The sequence below is a fragment of the Solanum tuberosum genome, unplaced genomic scaffold (assembly GCF_000226075.1).
Source record: "Solanum tuberosum cultivar DM 1-3 516 R44 unplaced genomic scaffold, SolTub_3.0 scf00112, whole genome shotgun sequence".
NCBI lineage: Eukaryota > Viridiplantae > Streptophyta > Magnoliopsida > Solanales > Solanaceae > Solanum > Solanum tuberosum.
Window position 1 is genome coordinate 673,057 of NW_006239035.1, and position 8,029 is coordinate 681,085.

Here is an 8,029-nt window from a genome sequence, read left to right on the forward strand (position 1 = left end):
AAGAAAGTATTGAAAGTATTTTTAAATTTGATACAAATTATTAGTTTTATCATCGATTATTGATAACTTTTTTAAAAAAAAATTATATGACTGATTAGACTTAGATATACCACCGATATGCTACATGACATAGAACGTGATTTCAAGCTTTTGTAGGATCATGAGACTCTTAATGAAAAATCGAGAGAAATGTTGAAAACGCTATTAAACTTGACGATAATTTAGGGATGTATTTCACTCATGTTGCAAGATCAGAGATGTATTTAAGTTCGGATAGTCAAGTTAAGGGGTATATTTAAGGCTATCAATAGTTCGAAATGAAACTAATAATTTACGCTGAACTTAAAAATATTTTTAATACTCTTCTCTTTATAATTTACAAACATAAATATATATATATATAATTGATTAATGGAGGAACTATCGCATCCACTACATCGTTAGGGGTCGTTTGGTAGCTAGTTAGAGTTATACATGTATTAATAATGCAGGGATTGTTGGAAAATTATATGCGCAGTGGAAGCATACCAGAATCATACTGCTTACATGAATAATAGATAATCAATGTGTTTATGTTAGAACACATAAACTTGCTGAAATTTAATTCAAGAATTACCTCTTGAAGCGTGAGCAGATACATTCAAGTGAATCCACGAGTTAGACCTTCAAGCGACTCCACAAGTTAAACAACAATTCACGGTCTTCTACGGTGATCCCACGTTCACATCCGAACTCTCTCAATACTTGGGTGGGCAAGTATCAAATGGAAAACTCATTCACTTTCTAGGTTAGAAGAATCCCTACTTATAGAGATTTCTTCACAGTCCAAAAACAAGAACAAAAAGACACGTTATTTTCAAGAACTAAAAAGTCACAATCTTTTGTTCTTTTTCCCTAGAAAATATGATTATGAGTTCTAGTTAAATATGGGCACGGTAGGAACCACAAAATTAATTAATAAGGCTTTCTATTATGGGTATAATTTCATATAATTAATTTGAATTATTCTTACCATAATAAATTACAAATCATTCCACGTAATCACACTCCTCTATTTATATTTCAAAATTCTCCATTGAACACTTATGTAATTCCACATGTTAAGATTACAAATACTAATCAAAATTATTGACGAATTTAATTCAAAAATTAATTTCCTTTAGAGCACTGCTTAACTTATTTCATGTGTCGAATTAAAAAATCCACTTGTAAGGTTTGACACGATGAAAACTTACAAGTTTCTCAAAAAGACTATCATCAATCTCTATATCGAGACATGGATTCCATCAATTAACTTATTATTTCAGCAATATATATTATTATCATCTAATTTACCAGACATATTGACTCATCTCAGAATCTCACCTTTTAATAAATTAAAACGATAATTAATACATACAAATCATAATAGTTATATCAGAATTAAGAATATAAGTACATTTAACAGTTTAAAGAATATGCTTTGTCAGTCAGTCTAAAACAACTATCTCTACTCGTCCCGTTCAATACATACAAAATGACATAACATAAGAAGTTGGAACTATACCATTCTCATAATCAAGATAAATTATATATAATCTTGTGCTACAATCATATCGATGACATATCCAATTTCCATCTTAGATTGTGAACAAAAAACTTTATACTTACCGATGATTTAATCCTTTGTATATAAGATAAAACTCTATACACTAAATTATCTACTATATAAATAAACAGACACCACAAACGAATATATTATCTATTAAAACTGAATAAATAATTATTCTATAATAAATATTATATCTAAACATATAGTTGATAGTATATATCCCAACAACAGTATCTAATAGGTAATAGTCCTAATTGGAGTAATTTCCCTCAAAATATACTTGACACAAAAAAATATTTTTCTCTCTCCTATGTCACATTATTCCTTTTTTACTAGTAATTAAAAAATTTAACTTTTTAAATCAACCCATATGATATACTCGGTAAAAATTAATAATTATATAACGTAAAGTGAACATTTTTAAACAGCTCATATTTGTAATGCTAATTATTTATTCTAAATCATTTTTCAAATAATTCATTCTTGAAGTTCTTATAAAATGCGCAAGGTGAACATTAAAAACAAGTAAAAGTGAACAAAATTAAAAAGAAAAATAAGTGACATTAGAGAACAATTTTTACATACTTATAAAAAATCAAGAGTATTATATCAACTAACTCTTTTTACGGATTTTTTTCTAGCAACTATTCACTCTGTCCATTTTTAATTATTCATTACATTATAAATAATTATTCATTTTTTACTTGTTTATTTTAGAAAACCAAGTGATAATTTATTACTTAATTCCTAATTCACTGTTATTATTAATTATAGTCATTTGCCAATGTATTTTTTAAAATATAAAATTTATTATTTTCAAAGATTGATATAGTTAAATTATATTTATTATTCCTTAAGAGATATGTCAAATTTATACTGAACAAGTAAAGATGTAAAGTGGACGGAAGGAGTGGAAACTAAATTTCCTAGTTTATTTTTAAAAAAATATTATTAAAAAAAAAAACATGATATAACATTCCATTAAAGCATGCACTTTGCATATTCTTTAAGAAATCAATGAATGAATGAATTGAGAAATGATTTTAGAAAAATAATTAATGTTAAATGTAATAATAGAATTAAAAATGTCTATCTCTTAATATGCCAAAGTAAAATCTAAAAATGAGTTATTTTTAGTGAATATAACATATGAGTTATTTTTAAAAAAAATTAATTTTTTTAATAAAAATGAATAATGTGACATGGCATCTCAATAGGAGAGAGAATAATGTTTTTTCTTTGTCAAATATATTTTGAGAAAAATATGCAAAGTTGGGTGATATCGTAATCCTAAAATAAATATAAGTGATATTACTAAATAATTTTTCAAACATGAGTGACTATCTAGGAAAATTACTCGAGTAAGTGATGATATATGTGAGATATTTTTTTAGTAAGTGAAGACGTGGCGCTGGAGTGTGATAAATATTCTTAGAGCATCAGTTTCGCTTTCTGGGCCTTACTTTATCAGTGATTCCGTTTAGATAAAACGCAATCCCACCTAAAGTTGCACTAGCATGATTTCTAAATTACCATCCTACCCATTCTTCATATCAAAATTACTATCCTCCCAATTCTTCATTTTTCTTTAATGGATTTTGGATATTTTTCAACCCCATCATAAGTGAGGTCATAAGCTTGCAACATATGATAATTGAATGAACTCCTAAAAATTAATATGTCAAATTTAATAGTTTACCATCACAAGTGAGGCCATAAGCTTGCAACATATGATAATTGAATGAACTCCTTCGTTCTCCCTCCATTTCAAATTAATAAAATTATTAAAATATTTTTTATTTTTCAAATTAACTTCATTGTTCAATCTTCAAGACTACTTTTAGAATCTTCTTCCAATTTTACCCTTCATTAATTAGTATTGGAATTAGTAATTGTAATTAATGTTTAGTTATTTTAATCAATTTGATAATAATTAATAAGGGTAAAAATGGAAAGGTATGCCTAAGTTTTGTCTTAATCTTCTTTTCTTAAAGGGCTTAACAATTCAATTAATTTGAAATGAAGGAAGTAACATTTTAGGTATTCTTTAACAATACAAGAAGAAGAAGAAAAGAAGTAGTAATAATAATATCACCAGATAAACTAGTTATTTATTTTCAACGAATCCAAGAAAGTGAGTTTCCATATATACAAAATGAAATTGAGCAATTATTAGTTTGAAAAAATTATATTTATTTATTTTTAAAATTAAAAAAAAGTTGGAATATTTTCTTGAAGTGGGGTGTGAATTTATGTGATGATGCTTTTTATGGGCTCACAGGATCATACTCCTATTCGGTTCTTTTTGGATAAGAAAGAAAACCCAATTCGAATAAGAACATTGGTGGGCCAAGATTCGAACATTTACGGCCCAACAAGTTAAAAATTTCTAGGAATTTATGAAGTATACAAATAAACATTACGGAGAATCACCTATATACATACAAAATGTGACTTATTTTACGAAATATAATTGGAAATTTTCATTTACTAAACATAATAGAAGTCATCTTTCAAAATATGTACGAAATTTCGTGGATGAAAAATGTAGGAAATATGGATATCATTGTATAAATTTTGTATAAGCCACAATTGTGGAGTGTAGTCTTTACTTCCGACTAATATTCTTCCTTTGCTTTAAGAAGCAGAAAAACTTTATGAAAAAAAGTGATTTAAATTTCACTCACAATTTCGTATAAAAATTATGTATGAAATATGGGTATAACTGTATGAAGTTAATTTAGGTTTCTGAAGAAAATTTAATACAACTATGATAACATTGTGTATAACTTTCCTATATTATTCATACAAATACAATAATATACAAAACATAAAATATATTTTTCATAAACTCAACATATAATTATCATACAACTCTCATACATACAATGCAACCGTAATTTCGAACTTCAACTTAAGACTGAAATTCAGGTCAAAACTAACTCAAATCCTATCCAAATAGCTCCAAATTTTAGTTTTAAACTCCCTTCGGCATGCCGATTCTATTGAGATATCACCCACTCAAAACGAATTACATTTACAACAAATTAATTCTTAGAGCTTGAACTTCGAGTTTCTTTGAAAGTTGACAATGGAGTTTTTCTTTTTTCTTTTTCTGATTCGTCTCTATACTAGGATGGACTTTTATTCTTTCATCTTTATCTGTATAAAATACAAATAATGAGAAAACAAAGAAGAGGAACAAAATGACTAGAAATAAGAATATAAATGTGTAATTTTAGATATTAATTTCTTCACACTATTAATTTCGGGAAAACATATTGTCTCTTGAAGTTTATATCCAAACAAAGGAGATGCAAATTTGTTATATTTTATAAAATTTTATTAGGCTTATTGAATAAAAACATATATGTAAATTTAGTAATATAGAATTTTATTTGATTATAGTAATAATTTTTCCTAGCTATATTTAACCCGCTCTTTAGAATATATGTTAATTAATCTATATAATATTTAGATAATTATATTCCTGCAAAATACTTCTTGCTTTTTCCTGCCTCCACCTCCACAACTTTTGAACATATTCTAAAGCATTTATACTTTTTATCTTTCAATGAATAAAATAAGTTATTCCTTGCATTTAAAATTTACTACATTCTCACATAAAATACAACACTCATATCTTACATCTGCATGACAACAGCATTGGAGCTAATTAATGGCCAAATTCTTATTCTAGAGGTATTAAGTTAGCGTTGGGTTGTAATTTTTTTAATATATTTTTGAAAAAAATAAATTTTGGCAAAGTTTGGATTGAAGTATCAAAAAGCGTTAGGCCGTGATATTCAAAACGTTTTGCATTTTTTTTTATATAACATGTAACATGAATTATACTCGTAGATTTTACAAACTATAAAAAATATTCAATCACACCAAATAAACATATCGAATTATCCAGAACTTCCACTTTTGTTATTCATTATCATTATCACAAATTATAATTTTATATGCAGATAAATTTAACACAAAAATATTATTTTTATAATGAATTAGATATGCATTATTATAACACAATATTTTAATAAAACTGCTAATAACACAATTATTGGATACTATAATTGGTTACGAAGACTCATCGAAAAAAAAAAAAAAAAAAGAGAAATATTGAAAATACCCCTGAACTTGGCACAAATTATCAGTTTCGTCTCCGACCTATTGACAGTCTTACACATCCCGACTTAACTAACTAAACTAGATACACCCCAATCTCAGCAGTGGCGAATTTATGTGTAAAAATTGGGTCACCCGAACCCGTGGTCCTCCGACTAAACTCGATATATTACTTGTATAATTATTAAAGAACATATTAAATAAACACTTGTTGAACCCGTTCTTAAAGTTGCTTGATGGTTCACTGGTTTGACAGCCAGATTTTAACACCAAGGTCTTGAGTTCAATCCCAGCCAGCCACAATTCACTTCAATTTTTTTAGTAACTAATAAACACTCGTTTTTTCAAAAAAAAAATGAAATTCTAAAGCAATGGTGCACCCGTTTTCTTGAAATCCTGGATTCGCCTCTTCCAATCTGCCACATGACATATCAAGTGGTCTCAAACTCTTGTAGGAGCATGAAACTCTTAATAGAAAGTCGAGAGAAGTGTTGGAAACAAGCGAGAATTTAGGATTGTATTTCACTCATGTTGCAAGATCGGGGTGTATATTTTGAGTTCAGTTAGTCAAGTAAAAGGTATTTTTAAGGCGGTTATAAATAGTTTGGATATACTAATAATCTACGTCGAATTTAAAGGTGTTTTCAATACTTCTCTAAAAAAAAAAAAATCACAATGATAGACATTTCTTTAATATAATCTTCTCAAAACTCTTGAAAAGTTGATTCATCGATCAACATTTTATCCCGAAAGAACATAGATACATGAGAAGATATACGAAAGAGGAAGGCACACAATACAAAAGACGATAAAAAAAATTAAGTAGCTTTTAAAAAGTGTAGCCTGCCTGCTGAAGACCGTAACGTAAGTAACTCAGTGCTCCATACGGAGGGAAATGAAAGCAAAATTCGTTCGAATCCTCCCACATGTTCAATCTTTTTTTAGTGGTTTCCCTTAAAACTGAACATTCATAAAAGATAGCAAATTTTAATCTAAATTTTCTTGGAAATTCATTCATTAAAAAGAAAGTTGTATAACATATAATATAAAATCATTATGTGAATTACAATCATGTCTACGTCATAATAAAGAACACCTAATTTATGATATACCTTTTTAAATATGAAATCATAAATGAAATATTTCATAATAATAATGATTCTCAAATGAATTTTTATACTTTTTATATATGATGTGTACAATTTCATTAATACTGACCGATACAAATACACAGCCTCTCTATCAAAGAATAATACTAAACTTTTGAGAACTCCTGACTAAAGAAATGAAAAATAACATTGTAGCTACTATCGAATGATCAGTGGCGGATTCAGGATTCGAAGGTTATGGGTGCTTACTTCCTTTAACGTGAATTTGTTTGCCAAAAAAGATTCCTTCTAGAAGCTTACTAATATTTTTTATAGAAACATATGTAAGAATTATTATTTATTTACTATTAATTATTTCTTACTTATGGCCCAAGTTTACTTGGAATCAAAGTAATACCATAAATAATATTTAATAAGGAATAGATCTCGTCCGTACATTGGTTACTTGATGGACGTACCAGATTAAGTCATAACCTCTATAAATTGGTCCTCCCTCCACCCATTAGGGTTACCACATATTCTCTACATTAATTCCATCGCTGACGGTTGTGGTAACATAAAGTTAGGGCAAGGAGGTAGAAACCAATTTACGACTAACGCTTCCGCTTCTCTTTGTATTGATGTCTTCCGCATCAGGTATGTGCCTCTAACATTCTCTATGTAAAATTATCATGTTCAAGATCCTGAAAGTATTTAATCTAACATGTGGCATCAGAGCATAGATTGTTTGAACGGATAATCTTCGTATATAAAATAAATAAAAAATATGTATTCGTCGTATCTTAGTGCTTGATTGCATGTATTGGTGACGGAACTTCCTAGAGATTCTTTATAGAAATTATTGTCATATGTATCAAAGATCTACTGATTTATTGAAATAATGGAAAACCATTAATTATTAATTATGTATGAAACAAATATTTTCATAAGACTAGTATTATTATTAAAATATGTTTGAAGTAGATCTCTTTCTTCCGACCCATTATAATTTATAGGGAAAGCAAAAGTTGCACTGTCCAATATTAGTCCATAACTGATTTAACTAGTTTCAGTGGAAAACTTGCAAGTTAATTTAATGTAATGGTTATGTTTTGTTTTAGATTGTGCAATAAATTAAAGTGATCATTACACTAAACAATAAATATTATGTGTGTATTTTGTGCAAAATAGTTTGTTAGTCACCAAAGTGGCCAAACTA